We start from the raw sequence: 14465 nt of genomic DNA on the forward strand, positions 1-14465 counted from the left end.
CGTGCTTTTAAATCTTGAAAGGCACCGCCTCTTCCGATTGAGGCCATGCCTCGTCTCAGGACTCCAGCAGTACCAGTAAGTCCTGTAGATTACTTTCATCCTTCAGGGAGGGCAGCTTGCAGGGTCGGAACTCAGCTGCATCTGCTCGGTAGGGAAGCAAAGGCCTTCAGGCTCCAGAGCTGTTGAGCCAGCAGGCCAGGTGGAATCTCAGTGTGTCCAGTGGGCAGGAACGGGGGGCACTCCCCACAACCTTTTCCTCTGCCAGGGGCCAGTTTCCCATTTGCACCTTCTCACATGAGACACTGGATGGGGGGCACATCTGCGAGGCAGGACAGATTTTTCTTTCTGTCCTTTCTGCCAGGGCACACCTGGGAGAAGGTAATAATTGTACTAAACCAGATTTGCTGGGCACTCAAACCCTTTCTGGGCTCAGACAAAGCAGCAGACCATGGGGCTATGCTTTGGCCCAGTCTCTCATCTGCCCTGGACATCCCAGCCGAAAGGCATCATCATTCCATGTGCAGATAAATCAAGAGGCAGAGACCCTGGAGGCTCACGCAGAGCCATGGGCTGCTCGTGAAACGTGACCCTTCTACACAATGCATAGCGGCTTCATCTTGTTTTTATTTTTAAAACAATGTTAAGTGCTTGGAGTGCTGCCTGATTGCCGGCAGTCCGGAGCCCCACACAAGGATCCTCTCACCGTGCCACTTTGATTGGCTTGAGAGGAAGATTATCTCCAGGGTAAATGGGAAAATAACCCTCTCTCAACCTGCAAATCTCTCCTAATTGCACCGGATCCTTCACCCAGATGCTGTAACAACAGCCTGCGCATTGGCACTCCAGTGTTGGCCCTGGCCCAGTGTCTGTATTCTGCCGGCTGCTCCTAGAACACCAATGCTGCATCCTAGCCACACTTTCAGCAGCAGCTCCCTGTGCCCAGTGTTCCTTCATACCCCTAGTCCCAGAGTTGCTCCCTCAGTCCCCTCTCACTTTGGGGCAGAGGGCTCTCCAGTGCTAAGGGGTGTGGCAATGGTCCCCTCTTTGTGCAGGGCAAGCTCCCAGAGCTCTCTCTGCCCCCACACCAAGATGAGGGGGTGTCTATATACCTGTATTGTCATTCATGACAGTGGGTAGTCATTGGACCAAGGAAAGAGGAGAATGACCCTATAGTCTGGTGGTCAGGGCGCTCACCTAGAACAGAGGCTCTCAACCTTTCCAGACTAGTGTACCCCTTTCAGGAGTCTGATTTGTCTTGTGGACCCCCAAGTTACACCTCACTTCACTGTTTGCCAGACGCTGGGAATGGGCGACAGGGGATGGATCACTTGATGATTACTTGTTCTGCTCATTCCCTGTGAAGCACCTGGCATTGGCCACTGCCAGAAGACAGGATACTGGGCTGGATGGACCATTGGTCCGACCAAGTATGGCTGTTCTTATGTTCTTAAAAACTATTTGCTTACAAAATCAGACAGGCAGACACTTACAAAAGTCTGACAGCACATTATTACTGAAAAACTACTTACTTTCTCATTTTTACCATATAATTATAAAATAAATCAATTGGAGTATAAATATTGTACTTACATTTCAGTGTATCGTATATAAAGCAGTAGAAACAAGTCATTGTCTGTATGAAATTTTAGTTTGTACTGACTTCGCTAGTGTTTTTTATGTACCTGTTGTAAAACTAACCAAATATCTAGAGGAGCTGAGGTACCCCCTGGAAGACTCTGCGCACCTCCAGGGGTATGTGTCCCCTAGTTCAGAACCACTGCCCTAGGACACAGGAGACCCAACTTTAGTCCCTGCTCCAGCGACTATCTAATTATTTATACACAGTGGAATGATTCAATGGGAGAGACCGAGGGAGCCCCACAATGGAATGTCTGATTGCTAGGGCCCTACCAAATTCACGGCCATGAAAAATGCGTCACAGACAATGAAATCTGGTCTTCTGTGTGCTTTTATCCTACACTACACAGATTTCATGGGAGAGATCAGTGTTTCTCAAATTGAGCATCCTGGCACAAAAGGGAGTTGCAGGGGGGTCACAAGTTTATTTTAGGGGGTCACGGTATTGCTAGCCTTACTTCTGCACTGACTTCAGAGCTGGGCAGCCAGAGATCGGCAGCTGTTGGCCGGGCGCCCAGCTCTGAAGGCAGCGCCCTGCCAGCAGCAGCACAGAAGTAAGGGTGGCAATACCATACCATGCCATCCTTACTTCTGCACTGCTGCTAGCGGTGGCTCTGTCTTCAGATCTGGACTCCTGGCCAGTAGTCACCACTCTCCAGATGCTCAGCTCTGCAGGGAGCAGTGCAGAAGTAAGCGTGGCAGTACCATACCATGCCATCCTTACTTCTGCACTGCTGCAGATGGCGGCTCTGCCTTCAGAGCTGGGCTCCTGGCCAGTAGTCACCACTCTCCAGATGCTCAGCTCTGCCACCGGCAGCACAGAAGTAAGGGTAGCAGTACCGCCATCCCTCCTACAATAACCTTGTGACACCCCACCACACACACACACAACTCCTTTTGGGGTCAGGAAACCTACAAATACAACACCGTGAAATTTCAGATTTAAATAGCTGAAATCATGAAATTTATTATTTTAAAAATTCTATGATCATGAAATTGACCAAAATGGACCTTGAAATTGTCAGGGCCCTACACATAACTGAATGGTCAGGCCACTCAGCTGAGTGGTAGGAAACCTCTCCTCTTCAGGCAGACCCCCAGGATTCCAGATGCCAGGTGAGTATCCTAACCCTGTGGTAAAGATTTATAAAAGGAAGGCCTCCAACCCTCTTCCAGGTATTTTGTGAATCTAGTCCTCCGTTGCTTTGGTCAAAATGCCTGAAATGGAAACAAAAAATTCTGAGCTCGGTCATTTCCTTTTGACCGTTCTGAACATTTCAATTTCTTGGTTTGGCCAAAACTATTTGGCGAACCTGACAGGAATTCGCCCGTCATTTCGGGTGGACTGAAAAAGGGCTTTTTGGGCAAATAAACTATTGATAGGAAAATTTTCTCCCAGCTCTAGTTTAAATCCCAACTATGGAAATGAGAGAAGTGAGATGGCACCATACAAGAACACACGGTGTGGAAGGGAAGGAGAAGAATGAGGTAATGTTAGACCCAGCTTGGGGTAATGGCAAGCAGGGTGTTTTTGAATACAGCCTGGGAAAGCAAAGCACAGAAGATAAAGTAGGTCTACTAGCGAAAGGAGATGCAGGATGAAATTAAAGATTATACAAACAATAGCTGAGATACTCAGCCCCTTTTTTTATATCTGCCTTTACAGCAGAAAATACAGGAAAGTCTGAGCAATTATGGGGCATGGAAGATACTGTAAAAACAGCTCCTGTTAAAGGGCAGAGACAGGAGAACATGGGCAATGCGAATATAAACAGATCAGCTAGTCTGGATGAAATCACACTGCCAGCAGCTTCTGGCTGACACCAGCACTAACATTGAGAGCAGACCCTTGCCAAACTCTTGCTGATGGGGAATGGGCTCCCAGCACCAGTCTCTTGGCATGGGTGGAGTGCCAAATGGCATAGGGTGTATACACTGGCCCCTCCCCTCCCAGGCTGAGGGGCAGGGAGAGGGTGTGTGAGATGCCAGTGGCAGGGGAGCTGGGCCCAGCACTTCTCGCTCCCACCATCTGCAGGTGGGACTCCAGGGGAGGGGGTGTTGGTAGTGCAATGGGGGGTCTGGCTCCTCTCCTTAGAGGAGATGTGATGAGTATTCTTGCTCTCTTGTTCTTTCTGTCCTTTCCCCTTCAGTGCATCAACGGGAGAAAATGGATAGTGAGCAAGGTAGGAAAGAGAGGTGGACACTAAATGGGGAGTGGATCTGGGGGGAGAATGGTGAGTAGATTTCAGGGCATGTGGTGCAGAGTGTGAGAAGAGAAGGGCTGTGGAAGGTGGAAGAGATCCTGTCCAGATACCATGGAGATGGCCACTATATCAAGACCTGAGTTGACCAGACCACCTCCAACTCTGCATCCCCCATCCCTCATCTCCATACTGCACAGATCCGGAAAACCTGCTCACCAGGACAGGCACTTCCCCTCACTGGCCCCATGCAGAGAGAGGAGCCGCTAGACAGCTCCCCACGCCAAAGCAGCAACCTCAGCCAGGCTGGGATTTTGGGAGCCTGTCAGTTATGGGCACCTAGCACCGGGGGTGGGGGCGGGGTTCTGTAAAGGGGATTAACAGATTGACATTAGGAAAAGGAAGATGCCGACTGAACACCAAGGCAAGCTCCCTAGTGCTGAGATGGACCGGGCCGTACAGCAGTGTCTCCAGGGAAAGAGCAGAAGCTCCATTTGCAAGGAATGGTCCTGCTCTGGGCTCGATGATCTGGTAGGTCCTTTCCACCACTAACATCTCTGATTCCCCAACACAAACCCCAGGGAGAGGGTGACACTTCCAGCCTGTTTCGGGTTCTTCCATTGGCCTCAATGAGCTTTGAATCAGACCCTTTCTATCCAGCTTTACTTATAACCCATTACTGCTGGGGTCTCTCTGGAAACCTTACCCCATTGACACCCTGATGCGCACCCCGCAGCCCCGAAACTCCTGGCAGGAACTTGGGTGCCACTCACACCAGACAGAGGGGAACTTTGCCAAACTCCCCATCACATTTGCCTTGTGCAGAACAATGCCGGAGAAAAGGATTAAAGGGAGGGGTTTGCTGGTCCTCTCTCCAAAGGGACCCCAGCGTGGTGTGACTGAGCTCCTCTCCTGCCTCTCTGATCTGATCCGAGCAGGCAGTCAGCTCCGAGAGCCCCCGCAGCCTCCCTGGCCCGGGCATGTGCTGGCACAGGGAGCTGTCAGGCCCCTTCATGACTCACGCAGCCATCTCCCTTCCAGCAAAAAATCAGATGAGCCGTTTAAAAATTTGAGATAAACAGGGAGAGGGGATGGAGGCGGCTAATGAGATCCCAGCCACTGTGTGAGGTGTGAGGAGAGCTCAGATGCTACACTGGCCTAAAGCAATTGTGCCTGAAGGGCACAGTCAGAGAGAGGGAGAGTGTCAGGGACCGTGCGGCACTAACAAGGCTCGGCCAGCAGCACAGGGCTGTAGGGGTCAGAGAAGAGAGGGCAACAAGTTTAAAGGAGTCTTTGCTAAGAATGGGCCAGGGAGCGGAGAGTCTAGTGTATAAAGCAGGGACCTGAGAGAAGGATTCCTGGGTTGTACAGGCCACTCTGCCAATGACTCACCAGCCTATGACAAGTCACATAGCACCTCTGCCTCCGTTTCCCCATCAGTAAAATGGGGGAATCCAGAGTCACCCTCAAGGCAGACTGCTGTGGGCCCACTGAGGGTGGTGTGGGACTTTGCATTCCGTCCGGGATAATCCTCAGACAGCTGCCCAGCAGGTAGCACCCCAGGAATTTAAGGGGCTGGCGCACTGCCTCTTTGCTATGGGCATGTCTCTCTGGGCCTAGGTGAGCTCTTGGAGCTGTGGGTTCTAGTGGTGCTCAATGCTGTCATGCAGCTCCCATGGCCATCTGTGGGGTTGCACACTGGGCTCAAAGGCCTTCTCTCTCCCAAGCTCCTCCTCTGACAGCTGCGCGCTGGAGAATGCGGACTCAAGGGACCAAGCAGGTCTGTCCTTGTTACGTCACCGTTAAAAACTGCTCCTTGCTAATTGCAAACGGATGCTTAGCCTCCCCAAAGGCATCTTGGTAGGAATGGAATATGCAGGATTAGGACAATGAGTGGGAGATATAACTCAGCATGTTAAAAACACTACACGCTGCACAAAATATTCTGTTGTTTCCTGGCTGCTGGGAAAAATTCACACCTGAAAGGTTTGGGGAGGGGACAAAAGCCCCACTGTGGGGCACAAGTATCTAGTGCATGGGGACAAAGGACGCAAGCCCAGTTTTAGTCCCAACTCTGCTGTCGACCGGCCTTAGTGATACTTTGCGCACATACACCACCTTGCATGAACTGTGTAGGAGGAAAATGTGATTAGCCCCATTTCCAGGCAAGGAAATGGAGGCTCAGAGAAGTTCAGCAATATTGCCAAGGCCACCCAAAAGTCGTGTCAGAACCAGGATCAGCTCCTTGGTCTGGATCCCCAGTGTCATCCCAAAACCATAGTGCAACCTCCACATACTTTTCCTTATCTGCCCTGAAGTAGCTCCTGGAGGCTGCAACATACTTGCTACCTTGCAAACACAGAACAAAGAGACAGTACCTGCCCGAAGAACTTACAGTCCAAGATCCGCACATGTCAGGGGAAATCTTCAGAACTCAGGGCCATGCCCCCGGACGACCGTCTTCCTCTGCACTGCATCCTGTCCCTCCTCGTTGAGCTCCAACAGGAGCACTGCCCCCATAATGGGTTCAGCAGCTGCCACCCTGACATGCGCTCAGGCGTGAGTATAGCTCAGTGGACGAGTCACAGACTAAGTCACTGGTAAGTTCCAGCACTGCATGGAGTTGCTCCCTATCTGCATCCAGTGGGGGGCGCTGCCACAGATTATGGGAACAGGGACGGATGGGAACAAGGCCACAGAGCCCCACCCCCCAGGGTAAGTGAAGGGGTCAGTCTAGGCCCATCTCCCCAGCAGGATCGCGCTGCCCCTTTCAGACCCACAATTCATCCAAATCGTTTTAAAAGTTCAGAATAAAATGGAATTTACCTCTCGTTAAAATGAAGTTTGTCACTTGAGTAACAAACTGGCCGGCTCTGTGGCAGAAATAGCTCCATTAGCACATTTCTCCCTTCCCTAAACGAGTCGAGAATGAGTAGGTTTTGAAAATCCCCACAGACAGTTCAACTTTCTTCCCCACCCCTCCCCGAATGAACCCCGAGGTAATTATCCACCAGGAACCCCAGTCAGAGAGAGGCCTCTCCTCTGGTTAGTTACAGAGCTAATTAGTAGAAAATGCCAGCACTAGAGGGGCAGCCTGGGCCTGTCACAATCTCAACCTGCCCCGCCTTACTCCCACTCCTTCTCTCCTGTCCCCTTTTTATTCATTTCCCACATCTCACATTGCTAGCTTGACTTTTATCTGCAAAGCAATTAGCAAAAGGGATCTGAAGCAGGTCTGTGAACTCCCACAGCTCTGCAAACAGGCCGATTAATTCAACACCAACCCCCTCCCCCCCACCAACCCCGTCCCCCAGTCCTGGCACAATGGAAGAACTGCTGCCAGAGAGAACTAGGTGGTACCAGACTCAGCCACCTTCAAGTGGGAGATGGAGGGGATTTGGCCTCCTCCTCCTCCAGATCTGGGACAAAGCAGAGCTCTCTGCAGAGATACTGTGAGGGCGGAATGGAAGCAAGCACACCACGTGTTTCCATCCACCCTTCCACCAAATCAACCCATTCAATCAGCTCAGTCTGGGTGCCACTCCCCAAAGCAGATTGACACCAGTCCTGAAAATCAGCTCTGGGGACAGCTTCCTTCCAGTGTGGACCAGAGGGAGCCCTCTGGGCTAGCACAGTGATTCTCAGGCTTCTCTATACAGGGACCGCTTCCTTTTAGCACAACAGGAAGGACAGGTGTTTGTGACCACCTGACACCTCTGCGAAACCTCTCCAGCTCGAGACCTCTTGGGCTGGAGGGATGGAGACATCTCCTTCCCATGTGGGACTGCGATGGACAGAACCCCGACCCCATCACCAGTGTAGGGGGCTTTCTGAGGGTGAGAATTTGGAAACGAGTCCCTGGAAGGGGATAGAACGGGTTCTGTGGGTTAGTGATATGAATAGCATGGGAGAGAAGGAGCTCTGGTGGACAGGGGCCTGGGAATAGGATAGACAGACCTCAAGGGGTTAGGACTACACAGACAGCCTCCTCCCTCCTGGGACTCAGAGGATGGTGTGGCTGAGGGTCGTGGACACTGAGGGCTGATCTACACTACGGGGGAAAATCGATCTTAGATACGCAACTTCAGCTACGTGAATAACGTAGCTGAAGTCGAAGTATCTAAGATCGAATTACTCACCATCCTCACGGCGCGGGATCGATGTCTGCGGCTCCCTCTGTCGATTCCGCAACTCCATTCGGGTTGGTGGAGTTACAGAATCGATATAAGCGCATTCGGGGATCGATATATCACATCTAGATGAGACGCGATATATTGATCCCTGCGCAATCGATTGCTACCTGCCGATACGGCGGGTAGTGAAGACGTACCCTGAGTCAAGTCCCATGTGTAGAGCCCTACCAAATTTACGGCCATGAAAAATGCATCACAGATGATGAAGTCTGGTCTCCCCCCGTGAAAACTGGTCTTTTGTGTGCTTTTACCCTACATTATACAGATTTCACTGAGGAGCCCAGCATTTTTCAATTTGGGGGTCCTGACCCAAAAGGGAGTTGCGGGGGGTTGCGGTATTGCTACCCTTACTTCTGTGCTGCTGCTGGTCGAGTGCTGCTTTCAGAGCTATGAGACTAGAGAGTGGTGGCTGTTGGCTGGGTCCCCAGCTCTGAAGGCAGCACTGCTGCCAGCAGCAGCACAGAAGTAAAGGTGGCAATATCACAATCCCCCTAAAATAACCTTGCGACAACCCCTCCCCCCCCAACTCCTTTTTGGGTCAGGACCCAACAATTACAACACCCTAACATTTCAGATTTAAATAGCTGGAATCATGAAATTTACCATTTTTAAAATACTATGACCATGAAATTGACCAAAATGGACCACGAATGCCCATGTGGGACTGAGGACTTGGAGACAGACACATAGCAGCACAGGAGACTCTGGGTTAAAGGGGGCTGAATCTCCTGAAGAGATAAGTCTCCATTTCTCATGTCTCCAGTCCTCTTTTCAGTCCTCACCAGCATTTCTTTCTCCCCCTCTTGGACAGTGGCTGCTGCTTCTCTTGTTGCACTGAGTTAATTAGAAAAGAAGCCCTGCTGCTAGGGGCTTGGAATGCACAAATTAAATGTTCTGTGCAAGGTCATGTCAAGGCTCTCTTTTCTTGACCTCAGCAGAGGAAGTGTAAGATGTGCCCAGCCCAGCCTGGAGCCCTGGCACCAACTAATTCCACAGCATCTCTTTCTTTAGCATGAATCCAGCATTTTAGGCCCCTGTGTCAACAACAGGGGATGAATGTGTTGGGTTTCCAGGTCAGTGCCCATCTGTAGCCTAAAATGATTATAATGCAAAGAGAGAGGATGGGGTGGGAGGAGTAGGGCAGAGGCTCTTTTTCCATCACCAGCACTGCATCTTCAGAGACACCCTCCCAATCCTGATCAGCCCAGCCACAGTGGGAAAGTCAGTACAACCAGCGTGCGTCCACACACCCCCTCTGCCAGCAAAGTACAAACGTTAGCACCTGCTTACCAAACTGCTGATTTCTCAGCTCTGAACCGGAGGGCTCCACAGCATTTTGGATGCCTGCCAGTTTTGTGGGCTATTAAAGAAAACAAAATAATACAGCAATAAGCCACCAGCTTTGTTTGTAAAAGGGCATGGCGTGTGTCACACTATTGCAAGACTGGCATTCAGATGAACAGGGCGACAGAATGCCCAGCATGCACTGCTAAGTGTCAGAAGTAGAGTTTATTGATACCTGGTCCAGAGGAGAGATTAATTTTATGGGATGCTTGGGGGCTTTGATCTGACTGCATCCCCCATCCAATCGTCCATAATATAGACTATAATTATTGCTGACATTTATATAATTATGTTCTTCAACAATCCTTCTTCAAAGGTAACATGAATACTCATACCTTGGATGATTAGACAGACAGACAGATGCACTTTGCATCCTTCGGTCTCAAAGTGCTGTACCCAGTGTGGGAAAGCATCATTATGGCTATCAGGGCCAGCGCTTCCATTAGGCGACCCTAGGCAGTTGTCTAGGGTGCCAGGATTCAGGGGTTGGCATTTTGTGCGCTCCCCACAGCACGCATGGGAGCTTCCAGTTCTGTTCCTGTCGCGCCGCTGAAGAAGGACCTTCTGCTGACGTGCCGCGGAAAACAGCGGCAGGCAACTGAGCAGCTCAATGACTGCCGCTGTCGCCTGTGGCATTTTGGCAGAGGGTCCTTCTTCAGCGGCATGATGGGAGCGGAACTAGAAGCTCCTGTGCGCCCCATGGGGAGCGCACAAAATGCTGCCCTCTGAATTCTGCCTAGGGCGCCAGAAAGTCTGGCACTGCTCCTGATGGCCATTGATAGTTGGGGAACCCGAGGCATGGAGAGATAAGGCCCAAATTTTCCAGACGTGGCCTCTGATTTTGGGTGCTTCATTTTCTGATATTCCAGCCTAGGAAACCTAGGGCCTGATTTTCACAGGTGTTGAGCACCAACAGCTCTCAATGGAGGCAACAGAAACTGGGGGTGCTCAGTGCCTGTAAGCATCAGGTCGGGTTGTCCTAAACTGGCACCCAAGATTACAGGCTTCAACCTTGAAAAAAAAACATGGCCCTGAGTGACCCATCCAAGGCCACAAGTGACTCAACAGCAGAGCATGGAAAAGAAATCAGGTCTCTTAGCTCCAGTGTTGTATCCACTTGACCATCCTGACTCCCTAGTATCCAAAGACAAGAATGCGCACACAGACACACATGCATCGCAGGTACACATTCCCACACAAATCTGGCAGCACTCTGGATCTCCCTCAGGTTCTTCTTTCTGCCCCGTCAGCTTGCAGCCTCCCCAGAGAGCTGTCCCTTCCCTGAGGTGCTGAAATGTATTCCCCCTCCAACTAAGTGCATTTGTCTTTCAGGTTCACAGTAACAGCCCCCTCCCCTGACTCTGCCTCCTTGGATTAGTTCCTTCAAGCAAATACAGAAGGTGAGTGAAGTTAATAACTTGGGTTGCGGGGGCCAAGCAGGATCCCTCCAGCTTTCAAACACAGACAATCAGACTGCTGGGTTGCCTGTTTTCAAAAAGGAAAATGCCAGGACATCTCCAGAAGCAGCAACAGAGAGATGGGTGTAGGGCTGATTTCCTACTTGAGCTGCTGTTCAGATGGAAGGGTTTGGCCCACCCAGACCCTCATAGCTCCTTCATGGCTGTTAGAACTTGCACACACTACAGCAGAGGCACTGCATGGGGCTCTGCTTCTCAGCTGACAATTACCCTCTTCCCTACTGCAGGCATAGGGACATACATGTGCTTTCTGCACACCACAGGTCCTGTCCCTGTTTTTCCCTCCCAGTCAAAATCAAGACCAACTTAGTGTAAGAGGAAGAGGGAGGGAAGCTGAAGATCATCTCACTCATTCTCCTGCCCTTCCATCCCCAGTCAGAGCAGCACACACATGATTCCAGGTGTTTTCAAACAGCTCTGCAAGTCATTGTCTCTGAAACAAGTCCCCCTTCAAAAAACAAGTCCACAGGTGCTGCTTGCCCCTTCCAAGTACTGACAACCTGGATGCCCTGCTTGCCTTTGGTTTTTAAACATTTAGAATGTGCAGATGCCCCAAGCTTCTTATAATTCAGGCTCAGGACATGGGCCATGTTTTGGAACATGCCCAAACCATCTGCTCTCTGTGTGTGCATGCTGCAAAGAGTGATCTACCTTCAGCCCCCATCTCCAGGGCTGCTTGTCAGAGTGCTGTGCATTTCCAAAGATAAGCCACCTCACCATTCAACACAGCAGCACAGCTAGCAACGCACCAGTGTCAAACTGTTCTGAATGGGGACTCCTTCTAGAGAAAAACTTTTTGCTCTGGGCAGGCTCAACAAACTTTTCACATAAATGCACTGCCAGTGGGGATGACTTTACTTCTGATATGCAGCCACCTCTGGGTGAAAGGCGTCAGACATTTCAACGGTGCACTGGAACAGTTTAGAACAGCAAGTAAATACAAATATTGGGCCAGATCCTCCACTGGTATACAACAGTGTCAGTCTGCTGCAGCCAATGAAGCAACACCAAGTTACGGCAGCTAAGGATGTGGCCCCCAATATCCAAGTGAATGGGCATGGAGGAGGACACTTCCAAGAGGGCAATGGTCAACAGTAAAAATTTTGCAAAACTAGTGACAGTTTTTCAATGCAATTTGGCTTTAAAATGGTTCACTGGTTCATTCTGGGTAATTTCCACACACCCCCACACTATTCTACAAAATTGAATTAAACTGATATTTCCTATCAAAAACATGAAATTCCCAAAACAAAAAATGTCGGATATCAAAGCCAACTTTTATTTGGAAGGTGCTTATCTTTTTGCTCACAACAGGGCTCATTTTTACTGGAAAAGGGCTGAGATTTTGAGTGAAAAGATTCATAATGCAGCAAATTGGGTTCATTTTTAAAGTTTTCACAAAAAACAAAGCAAAACAAAAACCTGCCTTGCATTTTGAGTAGCTTCTTCTTTTGTCAATGCCAAACCCCATGCTGGGCTTTAGTTTAGTACAGAGTTAGTGCTGAGTATACGCTACTGATCAACCCTACAGTACTCCCTGTAGCACCCTGGATTTTCCTTGGAGATCTCCGATGCACCAATTGATCCAGCCCAACCATGCTTAGCTTGAGAGAGCAGATAGAATAGCAGAGTAAAGCAGTACGGTTTTACAGAAACAGAAACAGAATCTGCTCTCCTCCACTAACTTGCCTTGGATGGATTTGAGGGATGAGAGAGTAGCTCCCCTTCTAGACCCACTCAGCCCTTGGCTTTTCCAGATAGCGTTTTCCCTGCAGTCTGAGCCCTGGAAGCCTAAGCTGACCTGAAACAGCTGCGGGCATGTCGCAGGTCTCTTATCACAGTGTAAAAGTACCCTGAGCAGCAAAAAGACAACCTTCCATTTGTAGCCAACAACAGTAGTGATTTTGGGAACTTGAGTCAAAAACATTTATTTCAACCACTTTTTGTGAAAAAAGAAAGCACAGCATTTAAAATACCATGCAGTAGCCACAGCATGAGGCACCTACTGCACCATACGGGGTGCAAAAAATTAACACGTTTGTATATTTACACAGAAGTTTGAAAGTGACTACATTCCTGAAAATATCTCCAGTTGAACAGCCTACCTGGTATATTTTGTTAGTCATGATCCATACGCTATAATTTGCAACTTCCCATCTGCTTTAATATTGTTAAGAAATTTAAATCACAAGAGCAGGGAATCAGGATGGTCAAGTCCCCCAATAAAATGCTGCAGAATCATTCCCCTTGAAACTTGTAAAATCAGGGTGTTGCTCTTAGAAACAAACCGCATGAGAGGAAATTTCCCCCAAGTCTAATGTGTTATGAGGTGAATAGAAAGTATACAATACATTTACTTCGTCTGAGAAGCGGAGCAGCTTGGACTTTGACATGCATTTCAATGATATTATAAAGAAGCAGGAGAGAAAACTAGGTACCTCAGAAGGACTGGTAATGGAATATGGAGACATTCACTTCTGAGTCACTAGTACAAATGCATCTCAGATGTCTGTAGTGGCCATAAATCATTCTCATCTATTCACTGATCTGTATGAATTGAGGCAGGGAATTCAGACAGTTTCTTAGTGGATTAAGAATTATATTGGGCCATAATAATCATCCAACCTAGCTGCCATCTGGACTTTCAGAATCTCAGCTTTCACATTTAATAAAAGTCTGTAGCCCCTGAAATCTTCAAAGCATGAGACAGGTATAAACCAATGAACTGTGGCCTGCTTGAGTCTGCAGAGAGCCTGAAACAATAACTCAGAGAGTTGTGACCTGGCTCATTCACAGCAATGGGATGTTACTGGTGAAGCCTAGTTACAACAGTGTAAATGTTGATATTGGGGATTATTTCACTGCTGAACAAAGCACACAAGAAAGAAAATCTACTGCAAGAGGCATCATGTGTTGATGTTACGAGTGGGTGGAGCTTGGGGTGTGGGTGGGGCTTTGCTTGGGGCAGGGCACCAATTACAAAAATGGCATTAAATTAGTACCACTCAATGATATTGTGTTCCACCAGCCCTGCAGCTACCCAGGGAAGGAATTGTGTCCAATTTATTGCTGGTTTACAATAACAAATCACCACTCCCCTGTGCTGACTCAGCTGTGCCTCCAGGAAGTGATGGGGGGGGGCCAAGGCTCCACCCAACCATGTCTTTTCCTGGCCCCCTGCCTCTCGGAAGGAAATATTTGTGCACACAGCTCCACTCACTCCTGTATTCCCACATGGGGGAGCAAGCAGGAGGATGGCTCTTAATTTCTAGAAACATACAGGTCACAATCTAGTCCTTCACTGGCATCTCACTGAAGAACCCAGACTGAACTGGCTGCAGAAGTCAAGCTCCCCTTTTCTCCCTCCAATATTTTTTATTACAGGGCTGCTAGGAAGCCTCAGCTAAGATCATGGCCTGCAGAAAGCCTCTGCTCTGAAGAAATTGCAAGGCCCCCTATTTTATAGATGGGAAAACTGAGGCACACTAAGTGATTTGCCCAACATCACACAGGAAGTCTGAGGTAGAAACAGGAATTGAACCCACATTCCAGAGTCTCAGAGCTAGTATCTTAACCACAGGACCATACTTCCACACTGCAGCCAATGCCAG

The 14465-nt window shown here is 49.3% G+C and overlaps 1 protein-coding gene across 5 annotated transcripts in view; it reads right to left on the minus strand.

Annotated features, from left to right (window-relative positions):
- Positions 1 to 14465, minus strand: part of LINGO1 (leucine rich repeat and Ig domain containing 1) — a 494269-nt gene that overhangs the window by 390968 nt on the left and 88836 nt on the right. For 4 of the 5 annotated variants that reach the window (XM_030578573.1, XM_030578574.1, XM_030578569.1 and 1 more), the window contains exon 3: positions 9323 to 9392. The exons of the other annotated variant lie outside the window; for it this stretch is intronic. The gene's annotated coding sequence lies outside the window, so the exon portion shown is untranslated. The remainder of the gene's footprint in view (positions 1 to 9322; positions 9393 to 14465) is intronic. 5 annotated transcript variants of the gene reach the window in all.

The sequence above is a fragment of the Gopherus evgoodei genome, chromosome 10 (genome assembly GCF_007399415.2).
Source record: "Gopherus evgoodei ecotype Sinaloan lineage chromosome 10, rGopEvg1_v1.p, whole genome shotgun sequence".
Lineage (NCBI taxonomy): Eukaryota > Metazoa > Chordata > Testudines > Testudinidae > Gopherus > Gopherus evgoodei.